This window comes from Coregonus lavaretus, assembly GCF_964263955.1.
Source record: "Coregonus lavaretus genome assembly, contig: HAP1_SCAFFOLD_630, whole genome shotgun sequence".
In the NCBI taxonomy this organism is placed as follows: domain Eukaryota; kingdom Metazoa; phylum Chordata; class Actinopteri; order Salmoniformes; family Salmonidae; genus Coregonus; species Coregonus lavaretus.
Window position 1 is genome coordinate 143444 of NW_028162597.1, and position 24924 is coordinate 168367.

The following is a 24924-nucleotide window of genomic DNA, read 5'->3' on the forward strand; positions in this document are numbered from 1 at the left end:
AACGCAGTTACACACAACCTGGACTAGAGTACCCATGTACGTCCCACTTCAGATATCCATGTTTGTGGTCAACGGGGTCTCAGATGCAGAGGTGAACTGTTCCTCAATGGCATGGTCAGTAACAGAAGGCGCTTGGTCTACAGACTCGTCCCCACTTGTGCTAGAGTATAAATTAACCACAATCAGTAGTTCTCGTGGCTTCAGTAGCCAGTTGTGGCGTCGTCGGACGTGCCAGTTGTGGCTTCTGAAGCGGCGTCGTCGGACGTGCCAGTTGTGGCTTCTGAAGCGGCGTCGTCGGACGTGCCAGTTGTGGCTTCTGAAGCGGCGTCGTCGGACGTGCCAGTTGTGGCTTCTGAAGCGGCGTCGTCGGACGTGCCAGTTGTGGCTTCTGAAGCGGCGTCGTCGGACGTGCCAGTTGTGGCTTCTGAAGCGGCGTCGTCGGACGTGCCAGTTGTGGCTTCTGAAGCGGCGTCGTCGGACGTGCCAGTTGTGGCTTCTGAAGCGGCGTCGTCGGACGTGCCAGTTGTGGCTTCTGAAGCGGCGTCGTCGGACGTGCCAGTTGTGGCTTCTGAAGCGGCGTCGTCGGACGTGCCAGTTGTGGCTTCTGAAGCGGCGTCGTCGGACGTGCCAGTTGTGGCTTCTGAAGCGGCGTCGTCGGACGTGCCAGTTGTGGCTTCTGAAGCGGCGTCGTCGGACGTGCCAGTTGTGGCTTCTGAAGCGGCGTCGTCGGACGTGCCAGTTGTGGCTTCTGAAGCGGCGTCGTCGGACGTGCCAGTTGTGGCTTCTGAAGCGGCGTCGTCGGACGTGCCAGTTGTGGCTTCTGAAGCGGCGTCGTCGGACGTGCCAGTTGTGGCTTCTGAAGCGGCGTCGTCGGACGTGCCAGTTGTGGCTTCTGAAGCGGCGTCGTCGGACGTGCCAGTTGTGGCTTCTGAAGCGGCGTCGTCGGACGTGCCAGTTGTGGCTTCTGAAGCGGCGTCGTCGGACGTGCCAGTTGTGGCTTCTGAAGCGGCGTCGTCGGACGTGCCAGTTGTGGCTTCTGAAGCGGCGTCGTCGGACGTGCCAGTTGTGGCTTCTGAAGCGGCGTCGTCGGACGTGCCAGTTGTGGCTTCTGAAGCGGCGTCGTCGGACGTGCCAGTTGTGGCTTCTGAAGCGGCGTCGTCGGACGTGCCAGTTGTGGCTTCTGAAGCGGCGTCGTCGGACGTGCCAGTTGTGGCTTCTGAAGCGGCGTCGTAGGACGTGCCAGTTGTGGCTTCTGAAGCGGCGTCGTCGGACGTGCCAGTTGTGGCTTCTGAAGCGGTTGTGGCAGTAGGAGAGTTTCCATAGTCATCAGACCAGCGTCTCATCTTCTCAGCAGAGGCCAGGTCATCGTTTGCCAGAGAGCTACCATAGTTTGGAGAGTCTTGGGATGCTACTTCATTTGTCTCCAAATACTCTAGAGAAAAAGAGAAGAGGAACAGTTGGGTGTTCTACACGGTCTAGGCCAAATTGCCATTTGAATGTTCAGCAACATTGCACCCCACTGAACCCGACGTAGTTCTAAACGAATGTTGCAGGCCTAACATTTTCTGGCTTCTTTAGCATCAGACACTATGGATCGGAGCATGTGCAATGGAGACGTCATTTGATGACAGCTCTGAAAAACGTAGGTTCAGGTACACAAGCAAATTTTCAAAATCAACAGCAAAGGGTTTGATAACTTCTGGTTTAAAAAAAGATTCTAAACATTTGTTATTTAGACTGGGTTACTCTACGGTGTTGAATTAGTTTAAAACACAGCAGCAAAGAACATTGCTAGAAGGGATGGGATAACATAGGGGAAGAAACGCTTACCTCCAAGTCTCCTCTGCAGAGAGACTTGATCTTGTTTCTGGGACTTGCCAACAGGGGAACAAGAAACTGAGGAGAAAGAGTTGACAGAAGTTGAGTTGACACAAAATAGCTACATATATTTAATAGCAGTGAACAAAAAAGAGGACCAACGTGGAAGAAACAGACAGTCAGATTTGAATCTCCAACTTACAAAGTTCAACATGTTTCCCAAACAAAACCCTTCAATCCAAATAAAACATTAGTGAACCAACCTTTGAAGACCCCCACAGTCAGCACAAAGAGCAGAAATTCTCTCACACCTCCCATGATTATGAGAATAGTCTTTATTATCAACAAGTAATGTCATCCCGTGGCCTGTATGAGGCTTATATAGGCCACTAATGACCGTTTACCAGACAAACATGACTTAACGATCAATTAACATGCTTGATTGAGTTGAAACATTCAGATAGAAATAGACCATGTAGAACAGATGTTTCTTTGGAGGGCAGGCAATCTTTTCTACTCTATATATTGCATTTATATCTGCTATGTTTTACCCTTCTGGTCTCAGATCAGCAGTAGAAAGAAGTAGGCCTAATTATTTTAGGTATAATCTTCAAAGATTTTCGGGGGAAATAAACACTGTACCCAAATCCACTTTTTATTATGATCCTGGGAAATGGGTAGGCCTCCACCATATGGTCCTTCACAGTTTTACACCTGTGTTATATTCCTTTATTTACATAGATCACATACATAAATATATATGTTAGCTGTTAGTAGCTTTGGGATCAAATTTTCATATTGTATTGTTACTAACCATATATCATATTTTCCTCATTTGCTCTGTAGGAGACTTGGCTGGTGGAGATTCGTCATATGAAGGACATTCAAGTGGATGTGACCGCTAACCTGCAGGACAGGCTCAGCGGGGTGACAGACATCCTGTAACGGATCTCCAAGCTAGTGTCTGAGGACCTGGAGAAGGCTGTGTCTACAGCTGTGGAGCAGGACAAGCAAGGTAACCTAACCTCACCTAACCTCACTGTATGAAGGATTTTATTTTTATGTATAGTCATCTCCAATCTGTTAAAATATATGTCTCTGTATTTCTCGCCCAATCTCTCTACTCTTCCCCATCCCCTTCACTAGGTTCTCCCCAGGATAAGCACACCATCCTGGCTGTGGTCCCCAGTCCTGCTGCTCCATGACACCTAGCCAGAAAGCAGGGCCTCAGTGAATGTATGTGGTTGTTCCTTACTTTAACATAAAACTCTCATAGATATTAACACAGTAACTGTAAATAATAACAACTATTCTGGGCTATATAATTAGTAACCTGAATGATCTATCACCTATCCGTTGTTTTAGAGCTAATTTAGACTAATAAGCTGTACACCTAAATGTCTTCTCCCCTGCTCCCTTCCCCCTCCTCCTCCTCCTCAGACCGCTGTACCCTGACCTTTGACCCTCGCACGGTCAACGGTCACCTGCTCCTCTCCAGGGAGAACCTACGGGTGCCTCTTCCCACCATAATCTTTGACCCCTACATATCTTCCCCAGGAAGGAAAAGGGGAAACAGTGTATGGTGGGAATGAACGATCTTCCCTGGAGCCTCCAGCTGGATGAGTGCCAGTTGAGCGCCTGGCACAATGGGTGCCGGGAAACGATGGCTGGCCACTCCCACCACTCCCACGCGGCTGCATGCCTTCCACTGTACCTTCACTCAGGAGCTGTTCCCTGCCTGTTGGATAGGGGCGTCAGCATCACCCTCTGCTTGCCACGATGACAACACGAAAGGGAATGACCGTGACCTAACAATGTCATATTGGATTAGTCTCCATAACCATAGACTTCGATAGACATCGCATCATTGTATCTGTCCCATTATGGTGTCTGCAAGAGCACAGGCAGCGCCATTGAGGCCATCTCCATTTTGAAGTAGTCCATTGTCATTTTCTTCTTCTACTGCTTCTATGAGTTGGCAAACAAACTGAAAGGGTGCACACTGCCACCTAGAGTGTGTTTGAACAGGTATAAAGCCAAGGTTGGCGATTTACTGCCACCTGCAGTTATGGCATTTTTTCTCATGAGTATAATTCATTGGCTGATCCCCCGTGGTGACCTGGATGGAATTCTGTGATCATTCCTTAACCTATAGGAAGTCCCACCCCATCCCCCCTTTTGCCCTCAGAAAAGCCTAAATTTGTCGGTGCATGGACTCTACAGGGGTACTGGCCCATGTTAACTCCAATGCTTTCCACAGTTGTGTCAAGTTGGCTGGGTGTCCTTTGGGTGGTGGACAATTCTTGATACACACGGGAAACCCCAGCAGTGTTACAGTTCTTGACACAAACCAGTGTGCCTGCCACCTAATAACATACCCCGTTCATAGGCACTTAAATGTTTTGTCTTGCCCATTCACTCTCTGAATGGCACACATACAAATACACAATCCATGTCTCAATTGTCTCAAGGCTTAACACTCCTTCTTTAACCTGTCTCCTCCCCTTCATCTACACTGATTGAAGTGGATTTAACAAGTGACATCAATAAGGGATCATAGCTTTCACCTGGATTCACCTGGTCAGTCTATGTCATGGAAAGAGTTCTTCATGTTTTGTATACTCAGTGTATATAAAGATGATATCTCTATCATTCTCTATGGGCTAGGTAGAGCAAGAACCATATTGTCTATACTTGTGTCACTAACCTTGGTCTAGGGGAGTAATTACATATATAGAGGGAAGCGAGCTAGTTATTTCGATTGAATCCCAGCCCCTGTTCCAGTTGGATACTAGGACACTGATGCCTGGATGGGTGAAAGCAATATGGCCTTCCATTATGCTCCGTGGAGACTTCTAAGATCAGTTAGTTTGGGAAAGTACTAGGATGTATGTAGGAAAGTAAGTCATTTAGGCGTATTACGGAACTATCCTGTGTATGTGAGACCTTTCCTTCTCCGACTGTAGTCTGCAACACCCATTTTTCCCATAGTGAGATAATTTAGCCAAGTCAGCATTTTAGAAACAAAATCCTTAACCTGGTGAGACCCCAGGTTGCGAAAATGCAACAGGCCCTCAAACTCATGTCAAACACTACATAGTTTATCTCTTTAGACCCGTATGTACACTGAACAAAAATATAAACGCAACATGTAAAGTGTTGGTCAAGGATTATTTATTTTTTTATTCCTTGATGTGATGTGGTGGGTGAGTGAGTGTGTTCTAGAATGTTCAGAAGAGTGACATTCAGGACATGACATAATAGGCCAACTTCTCTATACACACACACACACACACATACACACAGGCAGTAGCAGTAGTAGCATATAGCCAAGATAATCTTTCCATGTACACTGAACAAAAACATATTGTAAACGCAACATGCAAACATTTAAAAGATTTTACTGAGTTACAGTTCATATAAGGAAATCAGTCAATTTAAATACATAAATTAGGCCCTAATCTAATCTGTGGCGTTGTGTTGTGTGACAAAACTGCACATTTTAGAGTGGTATTTTATTGTCCCCAGCACAAGGTGCACCTCTGTATTGATCATGCTGTTTAATCAGCTTCTTGATATGCCACACCTGTCAGGTGGATGTATTATCTTGGCAAAGGAGAAATGCTCACTAACAGGGATGTGAACACATTTGTGCACTAATTTTAAGATAAATAATATTTTTGTGCGTATGGAACATTTCTGGGATCTTTTGTTTCAGCTCATGAAAAATGGGACCAACACTTTACGTGTTGCGTTCATATTTTTGTTCAGTATAGTTAGTTGGACTAGGATCAGGGATTCGCTTCTATACTACCTAGACATTATGGTCCCTATCAACACAAAGTTCAAGTTTCATATTACACCATATTCCCTATATACAAGGGTGACATTTCAGATTTGTACCATAAGTCAAACTTCACCAACTCTTATGTATTTAAAAACTGTTTTTTAAGGTTAATTCAGGCTAGTCTCTTTGCAATAATATTTATTTTTCAACAGAGACCTGGTCATATGATCGACTGCTACCCTCTCATATTTAAGTCGTCACATTAAAAACCTGTACAGACAAATAATAAATAAACAAATAATAGTGTCCAGTACAGGCCGTGAGAAGGAGGGGTGGGAGCTGAGATACAGGCGCTCTTCTTGTCTTCAGCAGGGGAGTAGGGTGGAGGTTTGTCCTGGAGAAGATGTTTTCATACATTCCCCTAATTTATTTGGACAGTGAAGCTAAGACTTTTAATTTGTCTCTATACTCCAGCATTTTGGATCTGAGATCAAGTGTTTCATGTGAGGCGACAGTACAGAATGCCACTTTTTATTTGAGGGTATTTTCATTCATATCTGTTTTAGAAATGAAAGCATTTTATGTATCTAGTCCCCCCATTTGAATGTATCATAATTAATTGGACAAACATCAAGCTTGTGACCAATATTCCCTCTAATCTATTTTAGCACTGAGCAAATTTCAGGTCGGCTGAGCGCAAACTTGAACGTTTTGAAAATTCTGTGCAACTTCCAACGAGTGTTAACTGTGAACACTGAGGCTGTGCCCGCTTTAACTTACTGTTTTAACAGTGGCCAAGTAGGCTACTATGGCTATTTGATCATAATGTAGGCCTACTGTCAAAAACAATGGAGAAAATGCATCTCATAACATTTAACATGGAAATAGCTGTTCAATCATTCAGCCTACAGAAGCAGCCAATGTGTGGTGTTCAATGTAGGCCTACATTCCATGAGACTTTTGAAAAAAACATGCAGGGCTTGACATTAACCTCTATGAGATCGGTGTCCCGTATACGGGACGGTTGAATTAACGTGCGCTAATGTGATTAGCATGACTGTTGTAAGTATCAGCAAACTTTCCAGGACATAGACATCTATCATATGGGCAGAAAACTTAAATTCCTGTTAATCTAACTGCACTGTCCAATTTACAGTAGCTATTACAGTGAAAGAATACCATGTTATTGTTTGAGGAGAGTGCACAACAAATGTATCACGGCAACTGGTTTGATCAATTCACCTCTGAAGGTAAATAATGTACTTACATTCAGTAATCTTGCTCTGTTTTGTCATCCTAAGGGTCTCAGAGATAAAATGTAGCATAGTTTTGTTTGATAAAATCAATTTTTATATTCAAATGTAGGAACTGGGTTCTACAGTTTGAACCCCTGCTGTCTCTGGCTCCACACCCACTCCGCCATCTAGATGTGTGAAAGTTAATGTATAAGCTAGTTGTCACGATTGTCATACACAGAGGACCAAGGCGCAGCGTGGAATGCGAACATACTTTTAATTTGAATGATCACACGAACAAAACAACAAACGATACAAAACGTGAAGTCCTTGGTTACAATACAAACCATACGGAACAAGATCCCACAACACACTGTGGAAAACAGGCTGCCTAAGTATGGTTCCCAATCAGAGACAACAAGCAACAGCTGATACAAGTTGCCTCTGATTGAGAACCACACCGGCCAACATAGAAACAAAAGAACTAGATAATAACCCTAGCACACAAAACACATAGAAACCACACACCCTGGCTCAACATAACAGAGTCCCAGAGCCAGGGCGTGACAGTACCCCCCCACCCCCCCAAAGGCGCGGACTGCGACCGCGCCAAACATAAACCGAACAGGGGAGGGCCGGGTGGGCATTCCTCCTCGGAGGCGGTTCCGGCTCCGGGCTTGACCCCCACCCTCCAACCAACCCCCCAAAGCGCCCCTGGTCCGGTCTGGCCCTGCTGGCCGGAGCTGGACTGAACACTGGTGGAGCGGATTGCTCTAGCTCCGGGGTGGAGCAGCTGACCGGTGCCGGACCAGGCACCGGTGGAACAGGCACGGGCTGTGCCGGACTGACGACGCGCACCACAGGCTTGGTGCGGGGAGCAGGGACGGGCCGGACCGGGCTGACGACGCGCACCATTGGCTTGGTGCGGGGAGCAGAGACGGGCCGAACCGGGCTGACGAAGCGCACCACTGGCTTGGTGCGGGGAGCAGGAACAGGCCGGACCGGGCTGACGACGCGCACCATTGGCTTGGTGCGGGGAGCAGGGACGGGCCGAACCGGGCTGACGAAGCGCACCACTGGCTTGGTGCGGGGAGCAGGAACAGGCCGGACCGGGCTGACGACGCGCACCACTGGCTTGGTGCGGGGAGCAGGGACGGGCCGAACCGGGCTGACGAAGCGCACCACTCGCTTGGTGCGGGGAGCAGGAACAGGCCGGACCGGGCTGACGACGCGCACCACAGCCTTGGTGCGAGGGGCAGGAACATGCCGGACCGGGCTGGCGACGCGCACCACAGGCTCGGTGCGAGGGACAGGAACAAGCCGGACTGTACTGGGGACACACACCACTGGCCCTACGCGGGGATCAGGAACGGGCCGGACCGGACTGGCAAAACAAACCAGAAATAGAATAGTGGAGGACGGAAGCTAGCTGTCCTCCGGCTACACCATGGTGCTACCCTACATAGTGCTGTTGAGGCTACTGTAGACCTTTGCAAAATACTGTGTTTTAATCAGTTATTTGGTGATGTGATTATATTGAGTATAGATTTATCTAAAAAGGATCACTTTTTTAATGTTTTACCATTTACATTTTCATGAAATTCACTGAGGAGGATGGCCCTCCCCTTCTTCCTCTGAAGAGCCTCCACTGGTATTGACTGCAGCTGAAATACTTCCTGAGGAGACTATAGATGGCATCTGGGTTAGCTAGAATGTCACTATTCCTGATTCCGATTGAGACTACATCTTCTGCTCTTCCCTTGAGATGGATGAGAATCTCTCAGGCCTGTTCCTCTATTTTCATGTGTCCCTTTTTAATAAAGTTTATCATGGCCTCTTCCCATTCATCAAATGTAATTGTGTCTTATCTCTCCCCTCTAAAGGAAGGTGGTTCTTTGACTTTTCTTTGGGCAACTACTTGCCCAAAGAGAAGTCTAGAACTTGGCTAACTGGAGGGTCAGGTCTGTGTCTTGGTTCACTTTGGCTAGTGGCTGTAGCTCCTGTTGGGCTACTAGAACTGAAGTGCATGATAATGCTATCAGCTAGCTGCTGTCCTATCTGTTGGACTATGATACTCATCTGGCCTATTAGCACTGCATCGTCATTGGGGTTAGGAGTGGAGGTGCTAACAACCTGGGGCCTAGGTGAGTTGACTGCATGATGACAATGAGAAGCTGCATTGTCCCCACTGACTAAAGGAACTTCACCTGCAATTTCACTACCATTGACATCACCACACACACTAGGACTACCAGTTGGGAAAGGAATAGATAACCCCAACACACCCCTTCCCCTACCAACATTGACAGGTGTTAGCAAATCTGAAAAACAAATACGGTTGAAACTCATTGTAGTAGCTCAAAATGAAAGTTGATAAAAAAAATATTTTGTAGCAAAATTTGAAATTGTGTTTTTTACATTGGATAAAAGTAGAGACTCAGAGCTAGAAAATTGTGTATCATACACTACAGTTGAGGAAAAATTAGAAATTAATTATGCGTTGAAAATTGGTAAACTTGTAACCTAACTTATGAGAAAATTGCCTTTGAATGTTTTGTACACCTTATGGAGACCTCTTCTTTGTCTACACCCATTCAGCATCGTTCACACCCTCTCAAGCTTTAGCCCCACCCATCTCTTTAAGGTATGATCCGAGCGTCCTGTCCTAACAACAGCAGTCAAGCTAACTGGCTAGCTTGCTAGCTACTTCCAGACACAAATGAGAGAACAGCTCACTCTGACCATTTTACTCGCCCTAGCAGAGCTGGTTAGGATGTTTTTATGTTTTCCAGAGCGTTGGTGACTGCAACTGTGCTGCTGGCAACAATTTACGCTTTTTTGCAAACGTCTACTGACACCGGCCATATTCCATGGGTGTTGAGCGTTCGTAATTTCGTCAGTTATTATGCGCTCTGGCACACTCAGACGAGAGTTCTCTGAAATCGGAGTAGATAGCCAGAGCGAATTTAAAAGCTACATCTATCAACCTTGCCACCAGAGGTCTCTTCACAGTCCCCAAGTCCAGAACAGACTATGGGAGGCACACAGGACTACATAGAGCAATGACTACATGGAACTCTATTCCACATCAGGTAACTGATGCAAGCAGTAGAATCAAATTTAAAACATTTCTAAAAATACACCTTATGGAACAGTGGGATTGTGAAGCAACACAAACATAGGCACAGACACATGCATACACACACATGATAACATACGTTCTATACACACACGTACACATGGATTTTGTGTTGTAGATATGTGATAGTGGATTATGGGCCTGAGGGGGCACACTTTATGTTGTAAATTCTGTAATGAATGTATTGTAATGTTTTAAAAATTAATTTTGTTGGACCCCAGGAAGAGCTAATGGGTACAAATATCTACCTCAAATACCTTGTAACCCTGCACACTGATCTGGAACTGGTACTCCTTGTATATAGCTTTATTCTTGGGTATTTTATTCCTCGTCAAACATTAAAGGAACAGTTGTCTCCATGTCTCGTCCGTACCTGGTAGGAGTACTCGGGTGGGGGTCCCGCGGAGTTCATGTCAAGGCGTGCTGAAGGTGGGTGTGGTGTATGAATCATGCGCAGAACGCAGAGGCTCAGTCCAAAGGCTTTAGTGCAATATATATAAAAGACAGAAGCACAATAAGCCCGAAGGCGAATACACGGCGCACACAGGCGACAAAACAAACGGCGCACAAACATGTGCAAAAATAACCTCTCCAAAACACTGGATGGAAAATGTAGCTCCAAACACGAAACAGAAGCGCAATCACACACAACGACAAGCACACACAACGAGAACTAAATAGGACACTAACGAGGACTAACAAGACACAGGTGTACAACATCCAGACAAAACCAAACGAACATGAAACATATATCGGTGGCAGCTAGTACTCCGGGGACGACGACCGCCGAAGCCTGCCCGAACCAGGAGGAGGAGCAGCCTCGGCCGAAACCGTGACAGTACCCCCCCCCCCCTTGACGCGCGGCTCCAGCCATGCGCCGACCCCGGCCTCGGGGACGACCAGGAGGACGCGGAGCAGGGCGCGCGGGATGGTCCCGGTGGAACTCCGACAGGAGAGATGGGTCTAGGATGTCCTTCCGCGGCACCCCTCCCACTCCACGAGATACTGGAGACCCCCCATCCGGCGTCTAGAGTCCAAGATGGACCAAACGGTGTACGCCGGAGCCCCCTCGATGTCCAGTGGGGGCGGAGGAGTCTCCCCTATCTCATTGTCCTGGAGTGGAGCAGCTACCACCGGCCTGAGAAGAGACACATGGAACGAGGGGTTAATATTCTTATACTCAACAGGTAGATGTAACCTATAACACACCTCGTTCAATTTTCTCAGGACTTTAAAGGGCCCCACAAACCGCCGACCCAGCTTCCGGCAGGGCAGGCGGAGGGGTAGGTTTCTGGTAGAGAGCCAGACTCGATCTCCGGGTGCGTACACCGGCCCCTCACTGCGGTGGAGATCGGCGCTCGCCTTGTGACGAAGGACGGCCCGCTGCAGATGGACGTGGGCAGCGTTCCACGTCTCTTCCGAGCGCCTCATCCAATCATCCACCGCAGGGGCCTCGATCTGGCTCTGCTGCCAAGGTGCCAGAACCGGCTGGTAACCTAACACACATTGGAAGGGGGTTAGGTTAGTAGAGGAGTGGCGGAGAGAGTTCTGGGCCATCTCGGCCCAGGGAATGTACCGTGCCCACTCCTCCGGCCGGTCCTGGCAATACGACCTCAGAAACCTACCCACATCCTGGTTGACACGTTCTACCTGCCCGTTACTCTCCGGGTGGTACCCTGAGGTAAGGCTAACCGAGACCCCCAAACGCTCCATGAACGCTCTCCAAACACGAGAGGTAAACTGGGGGCCTCGATCAGACACTATATCCTCGGGTACCCCGTAATGCCGGAAGACGTGGGTAAATAGGGCCTCAGCGGTCTCTAGGGCAGTAGGAAGACCCGACATAGGGAGAAGACGACAGGCCTTAGAGAACCGGTCCACAACGACCAGGATGGTGGTATTCCCCTGAGAGAGGGGAAGGTCTGTCAAAAAATCCACCGAGAGGTGGGACCATGGTCGTTGTGGAACGGGCAGGGGTTGTAACTTACCCCTGGGCAGATGTCGGGGCGCCTTACACTGGGCACACACCGAGCAGGAGGAGACATAAACCCTCACATCCCTAGCCAAAGTGGGCCACCAGTATTTAGGGCTAAGGGAATGCACCGTCCGGCCGATACCCGGATGTCCAGAGGAGGGTGACGTGTGAGCCCAGTAAATGAGTCGATCCCGAATCTCGAGCGGAACGTACTTCCGACCCTCAGGACACTGTGGAGGGCTGGGGTCGGTACGCAACGCTCGCTCGATTTCGGCATCGACCTCCCACACCACCGGTGCCACAAGGCAAGACTCCGGTAGTATGGGAGTGGGCTCAACGGACCTCTCCTCCGTGTCATACCGCCGGGACAGCGCATCCGCCTTACCATTCTGGGACCCAGGGATGTACGTGATTTTAAATACGAACCTGGTGAGAAACATACTCCATCGAGCCTGGCGAGGGTTCAGTCTCCTCGCTGCCCGGATGTACTCCAGGTTCCGATGGTCAGTCAAAATGAGGAAAGGGTGTTGAGCCCCCTCAAGCCAATGCCTCCACACCTTAAGGGCTTGAACTACAGCTAACAGCTCCCTGTCCCCAACGTCATAGTTACGCTCCGCCGGGCTGAGCTTCTTTGAGTAAAAAGCACAGGGGCGGAGTTTAGGTGGCGTGCCGGACCGTTGAGAGAGAACGGCCCCTATACCAGCCTCAGACGCGTCTACCTCGACCTGAAAGGGTAATGCGGGATCCGGATGCGCCAGCACCGGAGCCGACGTAAACAGGTCCTTCAGTCTCCTAAAGGCCCTGTCCGCATCGGCTGACCACTGCAGGCGCACCGGACCCCCCTTCAGAAGGGACGTGATGGGAGCTGCCACCTGTCCAAAACCCCGGATAAACCTCCGGTAGTAATTCGCAAAGCCCAAAAACTGCTGCACCTCTTTTACAGTAGTTGGGGTTTGCCAATTACGCACAGCGGACACACGATCCACCTCCATTCTCACCCCTGACGCGGACAACCGATAACCCAAAAAGGAGACCAACTCCTGGAAAAACAGACATTTCTCTGCCTTGACATATAGGTCGTGCTCCAACAGCCTCCTCAATACACGACGCACCAGGGTTATATGCTCGGCTCGGGTAGACGAGTACACCAGAATGTCATCAATGTACACGACCACCCCTTGTCCCTGCATATCCCGGAATATGTCATCTACGAAGGATTGGAAGACTGATGGAGCATTCATCAACCCATATGGCATGACGAGATATTCGAAATGACCTGACGTGGTACTAAAAGCTGTCTTCCATTCGTCACCCTTCCTAATGCGCACCAAGTTATACGCGCTCCTGAGATCCAGTTTTGTGAAAAACCGCGCTCCATGCAATGACTCCGTCATGGTCGCAATTAGAGGGAGTGGATAACTGTATTTCACAGTAATCTGATTGAGTCCACGGTAATCAATGCACGGGCGCAACCCTCCATCTTTCTTTTTCACAAAAAAGAAGCTCGAGGAGGCGGGAGAAGTGGAGGGCCGAATGTATCCCTGTCTCAAAGATTCGGCTATGTAAGTCTCCATAGCTTTTCTCTCCTCTTGAGACAAAGGATACACATGGCTCCGTGGGAGCGCTGCTCCTGCCTGGAGATCAATCGCACAATCCCCCTGTCTATGAGGAGGCAACTGCGTCGCCCCAGTTTTGCTAAACACGAGAGCTAAATCCCCATATTCAGGCGGAATGTGCAGTGCGGGCACTTGGTTTGGACTTTCCACCGAAGTCGCCCCCACGGAAACACCCAGACATCGCCCCTCGCACTGAGCAGACCACCCATCGAGAGCCCTCTGTTGCCACGAAATAGCAGGGTTATGGGTGCTTAACCAGGGAATCCCCAGCACCACTGGGTACGCAGGAGAGTCGATCAGATACAGCTGTATAGTCTCCTCATGACCCCCCTGCGCACACATCCGAAGTGGCGCTGTGATCTCCCTGATCAACCCCGACCCCAACGGGCGGCTATCTAAGGCATGAACGGGAAAAGGTTTGTCAACAGGTAGGAGAGGGATCCCTAACTCAAAACAAAACTTCCGATCAACAAAATTCCCAGCTGCGCCTGAATCTACTAGCGCCTTATGCTGGGAATGAAGTGCAACCTGTGGAAAACACACAGGTATACAAAAGTGCGCAACAGAAAGCTCTGGGTAAGTGGGACGTCTACTCACCTGGGAGGCCCCCCCAGTGCGTGGCCTGTTGTCTTCTCCCCCGGAGAACCATCCCCAGCACCTGGCCGCAGTGTGCCCTCCACGACCGCACTTGGTGCAGGAGACAGGCCCCCTCGGGCTCCTCCTCCTCCGTTCTCTAGCGCCGGCACCCCCGAGCTCCATAGGGCTCGGCTCGGAGGTGCCGGAGGGCGGAATGGACGGACTCCCCTCGGGCCAGCAGGGTGTCCAGACGGATGGACATATCGACCAATTGGTCGAAGGTAAGATGGGTATCCCTGCAGGCCAACTCACGTTGAACGTCCTCTCGTAGGCTACATCGAAAATGGTCGATGAGAGCCCGTTCATTCCACCCTGCATCCGCCGCTAGAGTCCGGTACTCTAGAGCGAACACCTGAGCGCTCCTCTTCCCCTGTCTCAAATGGACTAGACGCTCCCCCGCCGCTTTGCCCTCAGGTGGATGGTCGAACACGGCCTTGAAGCGGCGGGAGAACTCGGCGTAGGTGATGGTGTTGGCGTCCATCTTCCTCCACTCGGCGTTAGCCCACTCCAACGCCTTGCCCGTGAGACAGGAGATGAGGGCGGAAACGCTCTCCTATCCCGAGGGCACCGGGTGTACAGTGGCCAGGTAGAGCTCCACCTGCAGGAGGAACCCCTGACACCCGGCAGCTGTTCCGTCATACGCCCTCGGGAGCGAGAGCCGAATCCCCCTGGGTTCCGAACCTGGGACTGGTGGACCGACCGATGGGGTGGGCAGGGTAGGTGGAGGTGTGGGTACCCTGCTGGCCTCCCATCGGTGCAAGGTGTTGATTACCTCCTGTAGAGCGGACACCAGTTGTCTTATCTGGCCCTCTTGCCCACGGAGATGCTCCTCGAGCGACACAGGCGTCACTGCCGATCCTGCTGATTCCATTAAGGTGTGTGATTCTGTCAAGGCGTGCTGAAGGTGGGTGTGGTGTATGAATCATGCGCAGAACGCAGAGGCTCAGTCCAAAGGCTTTAGTGCAATATATATAAAAGACAGAAGCACAATAAGCCCGAAGGCGAATACACGGCGCACACAGGCGACAAAAGAAACGGCGCACAAACATGTGCAAAAATAACCTCTCCAAAACACTGGAGGGAAAATGTAGCTCCAAACACAAAACAGAAGCGCAATCACACACAACGACAAGCACACACAACGAGAACTAAATAGGACACTAACGAGGACTAACAAGACACAGGTGTACAACATCCAGACAAAACCAAACGAACATGAAACATAGATCGGTGGCAGCTAGTACTCCGGGGACGACGACCGCCGAAGCCTGCCCGAACCAGGAGGAGGAGCAGCCTCGGCCGAAACCGTGACAGTTCATCCCATTGGCTGGGGGAGGAGGGTAGGCATAGGCCTCATTGGCCATATATTTTCCAGAGAATCTACCAATTTTCCTTCCTGAGGAAATTGCAAGAAATTCTCGGGCTTCCCGGTATTCCCGTTCAAACCGAAAGTGCTATTTAAAAGCATATAATACCATTAAATAAAATCTGACATGATTATACCACTCTAAATGGAGAAATATGCACAATCTAAAGGGTTCTTTATGTATTTGTTGCAATTTAATCAACAATGTTCCCTCAAAGTCACCACACCATTTCATTGATGTAGCCTAGTTTTAACAGGCCTATGAAGCACTGATGGCCGACGGGTCAAATATGAGGTTAATACAGTACAAATTAATATTTTTAGCCTACCTTTGAAAGATGCATTTTGGTCCTTTTCTCTCCCCTTGCACCTGGCTATCGAGGGAATTTGGGAAGGTTGTGGCTGTTTATACTTCACTTATTGTTATGATTTTGTCAGAGGAAACTAATCTGAATCTCCAATAATCAAACAGTTAAGCGGAGATTCAACAATGGATAGCGCCGCAGTTGATCAATTGCCCGTGAATCTAAACCCGCATTTAATATGCCATTCTAAGGTAGGCTATATTTTACATAAAATCTTATGAGGCCTACTTACTGCATCTGTTTTCTAGCAATAAAGTAAATGATCATCTCTGAAGTCACAGCATAAATGAAACGTGAGACTTTGGACTACACAAACAGACTATATATTCAAAGTAAATACACTGCCATTATTACTTTTATTCAATACAAAATACAGTTCTCGCATTATTTTTCAACAGGAAAAACACTTGGTCAGAAACTAAGTAATTGACACTGACTGATTCCATGTAGCAAACAAAATCATTTGCATAGGCCATACCCGTTTTAACGTGTTGCTTCAAAACAGGCTCAATTCAGGTCGGATTTGCAGTCGGCCTCGTTGGCATAAATGAGTAAAGCTTTGCCACAGACCTTTTGTATTAAAGCAGGTAGGCCTACCGGTAGCTCAAAAGTTGGAGTCAATTTTGTTACTGTATTTCAAGGTTGCGTGTACATGCACTTTGAATTCATGGCGACTAAAAACGGTAGGCTACGACGCACAAACCCTAGGCGCTACAAGCAACTCTGGGAGAGCTAGGACCAGATCGCAGCCTGCCAGCTAAGACAGGTTAACATTGCCTTTAACCTAAAAGTTTGGATTTTTACTGGCATATGCAGACCAACCCCCAAAACGATTGGCTAATGATATGAGAGCTGGTGTTACATGTAAGAATTCACGAGTAGGAAACCAATTGTCCGTAGACTCAAGACTAGTAGACACTCAGCAGAGTAATTTAAATGCAATTTGACAACATTCAGCACTGACACCATTAACCCCAATTCTAGCAACATCCTCATTTACAGACGTGATATGCACCAACCCCAAGCGCTCAGTTCTACAAACTACATCAGGTTAAATTGACCTAGAACCCATTACATCATTTGATGCTACTAGCATAAGCAAATGTAGCTTAAGAAAGTCCAATGGTAATTTAAACACCTTAACCACAAATTGGTCGAAGTAGTAATATATTGCTGATGCCAAAGCAGGTTTATAATGCAATAAAACTGTTTTGCCATCACCCCAGTTACTAAAGTCAGGTCATTGAACCTCCAAAACAAAACTAAGGACACAAGTATTAAAGTTACTGTTTAATTGAGGCAAAACACACAAACGCAGTTACACACAACCTGGACTAGAGTACCCATGTACGTCCCACTTCAGATATCCATGTTTGTGGTCAACGGGGTCTCAGATGCAGAGGTGAACTGTTCCTCAATGGCATGGTCAGTAACAGAAGGCGCTTGGTCTACAGACTCGTCCCCACTTGTGCTAGAGTATAAATTAACCACAATCAGTAGTTCTCGTGGCTTCAGTAGCCAGTTGTGGCATCGTCGGACGTGCCGGTTGTGGCTTCTGAAGCGGCGTCGTCGGACGTGCCGGTTGTGGCTTCTGAAGCGGCGTCGTCGGACGTGCCAGTTGTGGCTTCTGAAGCGGCGTCGTCGGACGTGCCAGTTGTGGCTTCTGAAGCGGCGTCGTCGGACGTGCCAGTTGTGGCTTCTGAAGCGGCGTCGTCGGACGTGCCAGTTGTGGCTTCTGAAGCGGCGTCGTCGGACGTGCCAGTTGTGGCTTCTGAAGCGGCGTCGTCGGACGTGCCAGTTGTGGCTTCTGAAGCGGCGTCGTCGGACGTGCCAGTTGTGGCTTCTGAAGCGGCGTCGTCGGACGTGCCAGTTGTGGCTTCTGAAGCGGCGTCGTCGGACGTGCCAGTTGTGGCTTCTGAAGCGGCGTCGTCGGACGTGCCAGTTGTGGCTTCTGAAGCGGCGTCGTCGGACGTGCCAGTTGTGGCTTCTGAAGCGGCGTCGTCGGACGTGCCAGTTGTGGCTTCTGAAGCGGCGTCGTCGGACGTGCCAGTTGTGGCTTCTGAAGCGGCGTCGTCGGACGTGCCAGTTGTGGCTTCTGAAGCGGCGTCGTCGGACGTGCCAGTTGTGGCTTCTGAAGCGGCGTCGTCGGACGTGCCAGTTGTGGCTTCTGAAGCGGCGTCGTCGGACGTGCCAGTTGTGGCTTCTGAAGCGGCGTCGTCGGACGTGCCAGTTGTGGCTTCTGAAGCGGCGTCGTCGGACGTGCCAGTTGTGGCTTCTGAAGCGGCGTCGTCGGACGTGCCAGTTGTGGCTTCTGAAGCGGCGTCGTCGGACGTGCCAGTTGTGGCTTCTGAAGCGGCGTCGTCGGACGTGCCAGTTGTGGCTTCTGAAGCGGCGTCGTCGGACGTGCCAGTTGTGGCTTCTGAAGCGGCGTCGTCGGACGTGCCAGTTGTGGCTTCTGAAGCGGCGTCGTCGGACGTGCCAGTTGTGGCTTCTGAAGCGGCGTCGTCGGACGTGCCAGTTGTGGCTTCTGAAGCGGCGTCGTCGGACGTGCCAGTTGTGGCTTCTGAAGCGGCGTCGTCGGACGTGCCAGTTGTGGCTTCTGAAGCGGCGTCGTCGGACGTGCCAGTTGTGGCTTCTGAAGCGGTTGTGGCAGTAGGAGAGTTTCCATAGTCATCAGACCAGCGTCTCATCTTCTCAGCAGAGGCCAGGTCATCGTTTGCCAGAGAGCTACCATAGTTTGGAGAGTCTTGGGATGCTACTTCATTTGTCTCCAAATACTCTAGAGAAAAAGAGAAGAGGAACAGTTGGGTGTTCTACACGGTGTAGGCCAAATTGCCATTTGAATGTTCAGCAACATTGCACCCCACTGAACCCGACGTAGTTCTAAACGAATGTTGCAGGCCTAACATTTTCTGGCTTCTTTAGCATCAGACCCTATGGATCGGAGCATGTACAATGGAGACGTCATTTGATGACAGCTCTGAAAAACGTAGGTTCAGGTACACAAGCAAATTTTCAAAATCAACAGCAAAGGGTTTGATAACTTCTGGTTTAAAAAAAGATTCTAAACATTTGTTATTTAGACTGGGTTACTCTACAGTGTTGAATTAGTTTAAAACACAGCAGCAAAGAACATTGCTAGAAGGGATGGGATAACATAGGGGAAGAAACGCTTACCTCCAAGTCTCCTCTGCAGAGAGACTTGATCTTGTTTCTGGGACTTGCCAACAGGGGAACAAGAAACTGAGGAGAAAGAGTTGACAGAAGTTGAGTTGACACAAAATAGCTACATATATTTAATAGCAGTGAACAAAAAAGATGACCAACGTGGAAGAAACAGACAGTCAAATTTGAATCTCCAACTTACAAAGTTCAACATGTTTCCCAAACAAAACCCTTCAATCCAAATAAAACATTAGTGAACCAACCTTTGAAGACCCCCACAGTCAGCACAAAGAGCAGAAATTCTCTCACACCTCCCATGATTATGAGAATAGTCTTTATTATCAACAAGTAATGTCATCCCGTGGCCTGTATGAGGCTTATATAGGCCACTAATGACCGTTTACCAGACAAACATGACTTAACGATCAATTAACATGCTTGATTGAGTTGAAACATTCAGATAGAAATAGACCATGTAGAACAGATGTTTCTTTGGAGGGCAGGCAATCTTTTCTACTCTATATATTGCATTTATATCTGCTATGTTTTACCCTTCTGGTCTCAGATCAGCAGTAGAAAGAAGTAGGCCTAATTATTTTAGGTATAATCTTCAAAGATTTTCGGGGGAAATAAACACTGTACCCAAATCCACTTTTTATTATGATCCTGGGAAATGGGTAGGCCTCCACCATATGGTCCTTCACAGTTTTACACCTGTGTTATATTCCTTTATTTACATAGATCACATACATAAATATATATGTTAGCTGTTAGTAGCTTTGGGATCAAATTTTCATATTGTATTGTTACTAACCATATATCATATTTTCCTCATTTGCTCTGTAGGAGACTTGGCTGGTGGAGATTCGTCATATGAAGGACATTCAAGTGGATGTGACCCCTAACCTGCAGGACAGGCTCAGCGGGGTGACAGACATCCTGTAACGGATCTCCAAGCTAGTGTCTGAGGACCTGGAGAAGGCTGTGTCTACAGCTGTGGAGCAGGACAAGCAAGGTAACCTAACCTCACCTAACCTCACTGTATGAAGGATTTTATTTTTATGTATAGTCATCTCCAATCTGTTAAAATATATGTCTCTGTATTTCTCGCCCAATCTCTCTCCTCTTCCCCATCCCCTTCACTAGGTTCTCCCCAGGATAAGCACACCATCCTGGCTGTGGTCCCCAGTCCTGCTGCTCCATGACACCTAGCCAGAAAGCAGGGCCTCAGTGAATGTATGTGGTTGTTCCTTACTTTAACATAAAACTCTCATAGATATTAACACAGTAACTGTAAATAATAACAACTATTCTGGGCTATATAATTAGTAACCTGAATGATCTATCACCTATCCGTTGTTTTAGAGCTAATTTAGACTAATAAGCTGTACACCTAAATGTCTTCTCCCCTGCTCCCTTCCCCCTCCTCCTCCTCCTCAGACCGCTGTACCCTGACCTTTGACCCTCGCACGGTCAACGGTCACCTGCTCCTCTCCAGGGAGAACCTACGGGTGCCTCTTCCCACCATAATCTTTGACCCCTACATATCTCCCCCAGGAAGGAAAAGGGGAAACAGTGTATGGTGGGAATGAACGATCTTCCCTGGAGCCTCCAGCTGGATGAGTGCCAGTTGAGCGCCTGGCACAATGGGTGCCGGGAAACGATGGCTGGCCACTCCCACCACTCCCACGCGGCTGCATGCCTTCCACTGTGCCTTCACTCAGGAGCTGTTCCCTGCCTGTTGGATAGGGGCGTCAGCATCACCCTCTGCTTGCCACGATGACAACACGAAAGGGAATGACCGTGACCTAACAATCTCATATTGGATTAGTCTCCATAACCATAGACTTCGATAGACATCGCATCATTGTATCTGTCCCATTATGGTGTCTGCAAGAGCACAGGCAGCGCCATTGAGGCCATCTCCATTTTGAAGTAGTCCATTGTCATTTTCTTCTCCTACTGCTTCTATGAGTTGGCAAACAAACTGAAAGGGTGCACACTGCCACCTAGAGTGTGTTTGAACAGGTATAAAGCCAAGGTTGGCGATTTACTGCCACCTGCAGTTATGGCATTTTTTCTCATGAGTATAATTCATTGGCTGATCCCCCGTGGTGACCTGGATGGAATTCTGTGATCATTCCTTAACCTATAGGAAGTCCCACCCCATCCCCCCTTTTGCCCTCAGAAAAGCCTAAATTTGTCGGTGCATGGACTCTACAGGGGTACTGGCCCATGTTAACTCCAATGCTTTCCACAGTTGTGTCAAGTTGACTGGGTGTCCTTTGGGTGGTGGACAATTCTTGATACACACGGGAAACCCCAGCAGTGTTACAGTTCTTGACACAAACCAGTGTGCCTGCCACCTAATAACATACCCCGTTCATAGGCACTTAAATGTTTTGTCTTGCCCATTCACTCTCTGAATGGCACACATACAAATACACAATCCATGTCTCAATTGTCTCAAGGCTTAACACTCCTTCTTTAACCTGTCTCCTCCCCTTCATCTACACTGATTGAAGTGGATTTAACAAGTGACATCAATAAGGGATCATAGCTTTCACCTGGATTCACCTGGTCAGTCTATGTCATGGAAAGAGTTCTTCATGTTTTGTATACTCAGTGTATATAAAGATGATATCTCTATCATTCTCTATGGGCTAGGTAGAGCAAGAACCATATTGTCTATACTTGTGTCACTAACCTTGGTCTAGGGGAGTAATTACATATATAGAGGGAAGCGAGCTAGTTATTTCGATTGAATCCCAGCCCCTGTTCCAGTTGGATACTAGGACACTGATGCCTGGATGGGTGAAAGCAATATGGCCTTCCATTATGCTCCGTGGAGACTTCTAAGATCAGTTAGTTTGGGAAAGTACTAGGATGTATGTAGGAAAGTAAGTCATTTAGGCGTATTACGGAACTATCCTGTGTATGTGAGACCTTTCCTTCTCCGACTGTAGTCTGCAACACCCATTTTTCCCATAGTGAGATAATTTAGCCAAGTCAGCATTTTAGAAACAAAATCCTTAACCTGGTGAGACCCCAGGTTGCGAAAATGCAACAGGCCCTCAAACTCATGTCAAACACTACATAGTTTATCTCTTTAGACCCGTATGTACACTGAACAAAAATATAAACGCAACATGTAAAGTGTTGGTCAAGGATTATTTATTTTTTTATTCCTTGATGTGATGTGGTGGGTGAGTGAGTGTGTTCTAGAATGTTCAGAAGAGTGACATTCAGGACATGACATAATAGGCCAACTTCTCTATACACACACACACACACACACACACACAGGCAGTAGCAGTAGTAGCATATAGCCAAGATAATCTTTCCATGTACACTGAACAAAAACATATTGTAAACGCAACATGCAAACATTTAAAAGATTTTACTGAGTTACAGTTCATATAAGGAAATCAGTCAATTTAAATACATAAATTAGGCCCTAATCTAATCTGTGGCGTTGTGTTGTGTGACAAAACTGCACATTTTAGAGTGGTATTTTATTGTCCCCAGCACAAGGTGCACCTCTGTATTGATCATGCTGTTTAATCAGCTTCTTGATATGCCACACCTGTCAGGTGGATGTATTATCTTGGCAAAGGAGAAATGCTCACTAACAGGGATGTGAACACATTTGTGCACTAATTTTAAGATAAATAATATTTTTGTGCGTATGGAACATTTCTGGGATCTTTTGTTTCAGCTCATGAAAAATGGGACCAACACTTTACGTGTTGCGTTCATATTTTTGTTCAGTATAGTTAGTTGGACTAGGATCAGGGATTCGCTTCTATACTACCTAGACATTATGGTCCCTATCAACACAAAGTTCAAGTTTCATATTACACCATATTCCCTATATACAAGGGTGACATTTCAGATTTGTACCATAAGTCAAACTTCACCAACTCTTATGTATTTAAAAACTGTTTTTTAAGGTTAATTCAGGCTAGTCTCTTTGCAATAATATTTATTTTTCAACAGAGACCTGGTCATATGATCGACTGCTACCCTCTCATATTTAAGTCGTCACATTAAAAACCTGTACAGACAAATAATAAATAAACAAATAATAGTGTCCAGTACAGGCCGTGAGAAGGAGGGGTGGGAGCTGAGATACAGGCGCTCTTCTTGTCTTCAGCAGGGGAGTAGGGTGGAGGTTTGTCCTGGAGAAGATGTTTTCATACATTCCCCTAATTTATTTGGACAGTGAAGCTAAGACTTTTAATTTGTCTCTATACTCCAGCATTTTGGATCTGAGATCAAGTGTTTCATGTGAGGCGACAGTACAGAATGTCACTTTTTATTTGAGGGTATTTTCATTCATATCTGTTTTAGAAATGAAAGCATTTTATGTATCTAGTCCCCCCATTTGAATGTATCATAATTAATTGGACAAACATCAAGCTTGTGACCAATATTCCCTCTAATCTATTTTAGCACTGAGCAAATTTCAGGTCGGCTGAGCGCAAACTTGAACGTTTTGAAAATTCTGTGCAACTTCCAACGAGTGTTAACTGTGAACACTGAGGCTGTGCCCGCTTTAACTTACTGTTTTAACAGTGGCCAAGTAGGCTACTATGGCTATTTGATCATAATGTAGGCCTACTGTCAAAAACAATGGAGAAAATGCATCTCATAACATTTAACATGGAAATAGCTGTTCAATCATTCAGCCTACAGAAGCAGCCAATGTGTGGTGTTCAATGTAGGCCTACATTCCATGAGACTTTTGAAAAAAACATGCAGGGCTTGACATTAACCTCTATGAGATCGGTGTCCCGTATACGGGACGGTTGAATTAACGTGCGCTAATGTGATTAGCATGACTGTTGTAAGTATCAGCAAACTTTCCAGGACATAGACATCTATCATATGGGCAGAAAACTTAAATTCCTGTTAATCTAACTGCACTGTCCAATTTACAGTAGCTATTACAGTGAAAGAATACCATGTTATTGTTTGAGGAGAGTGCACAACAAATGTATCACGGCAACTGGTTTGATCAATTCACCTCTGAAGGTAAATAATGTACTTACATTCAGTAATCTTGCTCTGTTTTGTCATCCTAAGGGTCTCAGAGATAAAATGTAGCATAGTTTTGTTTGATAAAATCAATTTTTATATTCAAATGTAGGAACTGGGTTCTACAGTTTGAACCCCTGCTGTCTCTGGCTCCACACCCACCCCGCCATCTAGATGTGTGAAAGTTAATGTATAAGCTAGTTGTCACGATTGTCATACACAGAGGACCAAGGCGCAGCGTGGAATGCGAACATACTTTTAATTTGAATGATCACACGAACAAAACAACAAACGATACAAAACGTGAAGTCCTTGGTTACAATACAAACCATACGGAACAAGATCCCACAACACACTGTGGAAAACAGGCTGCCTAAGTATGGTTCCCAATCAGAGACAACAAGCAACAGCTGATACAAGTTGCCTCTGATTGAGAACCACACCGGCCAACATAGAAACAAAAGAACTAGATAATAACCCTAGCACACAAAACACATAGAAACCACACACCCTGGCTCAACATAACAGAGTCCCAGAGCCAGGGCGTGACAGTACCCCCCCACCCCCCCAAAGGCGCGGACTGCGACCGCGCCAAACATAAACCGAACAGGGGAGGGCCGGGTGGGCATTCCTCCTCGGAGGCGGTTCCGGCTCCGGGCTTGACCCCCACCCTCCAACCAACCCCCCAAAGCGCCCCTGGTCCGGTCTGGCCCTGCTGGCCGGAGCTGGACTGAACACTGGTGGAGCGGATTGCTCTAGCTCCGGGGTGGAGCAGCTGACCG

The 24924-nt window shown here is 47.7% G+C and overlaps 1 pseudogene across 1 annotated transcript in view; it reads right to left on the bottom strand.

Annotated features, from left to right (window-relative positions):
• Nucleotides 1-19420, bottom strand: part of LOC311119107 — a 152271-nt pseudogene extending 132851 nt beyond the window's left edge. Inside the window, exons 1-3 of the transcript in view lie at nt 19366-19420; nt 19115-19180; nt 18845-18917 (exon numbers count right to left, since the gene is read on the bottom strand). The product of the transcript in view is annotated as an uncharacterized misc_RNA (transcript). The remainder of the gene's footprint in view (nt 1-18844; nt 18918-19114; nt 19181-19365) is intronic.
• Between the last annotated feature and the right edge of the window lie 5504 nt (nt 19421-24924).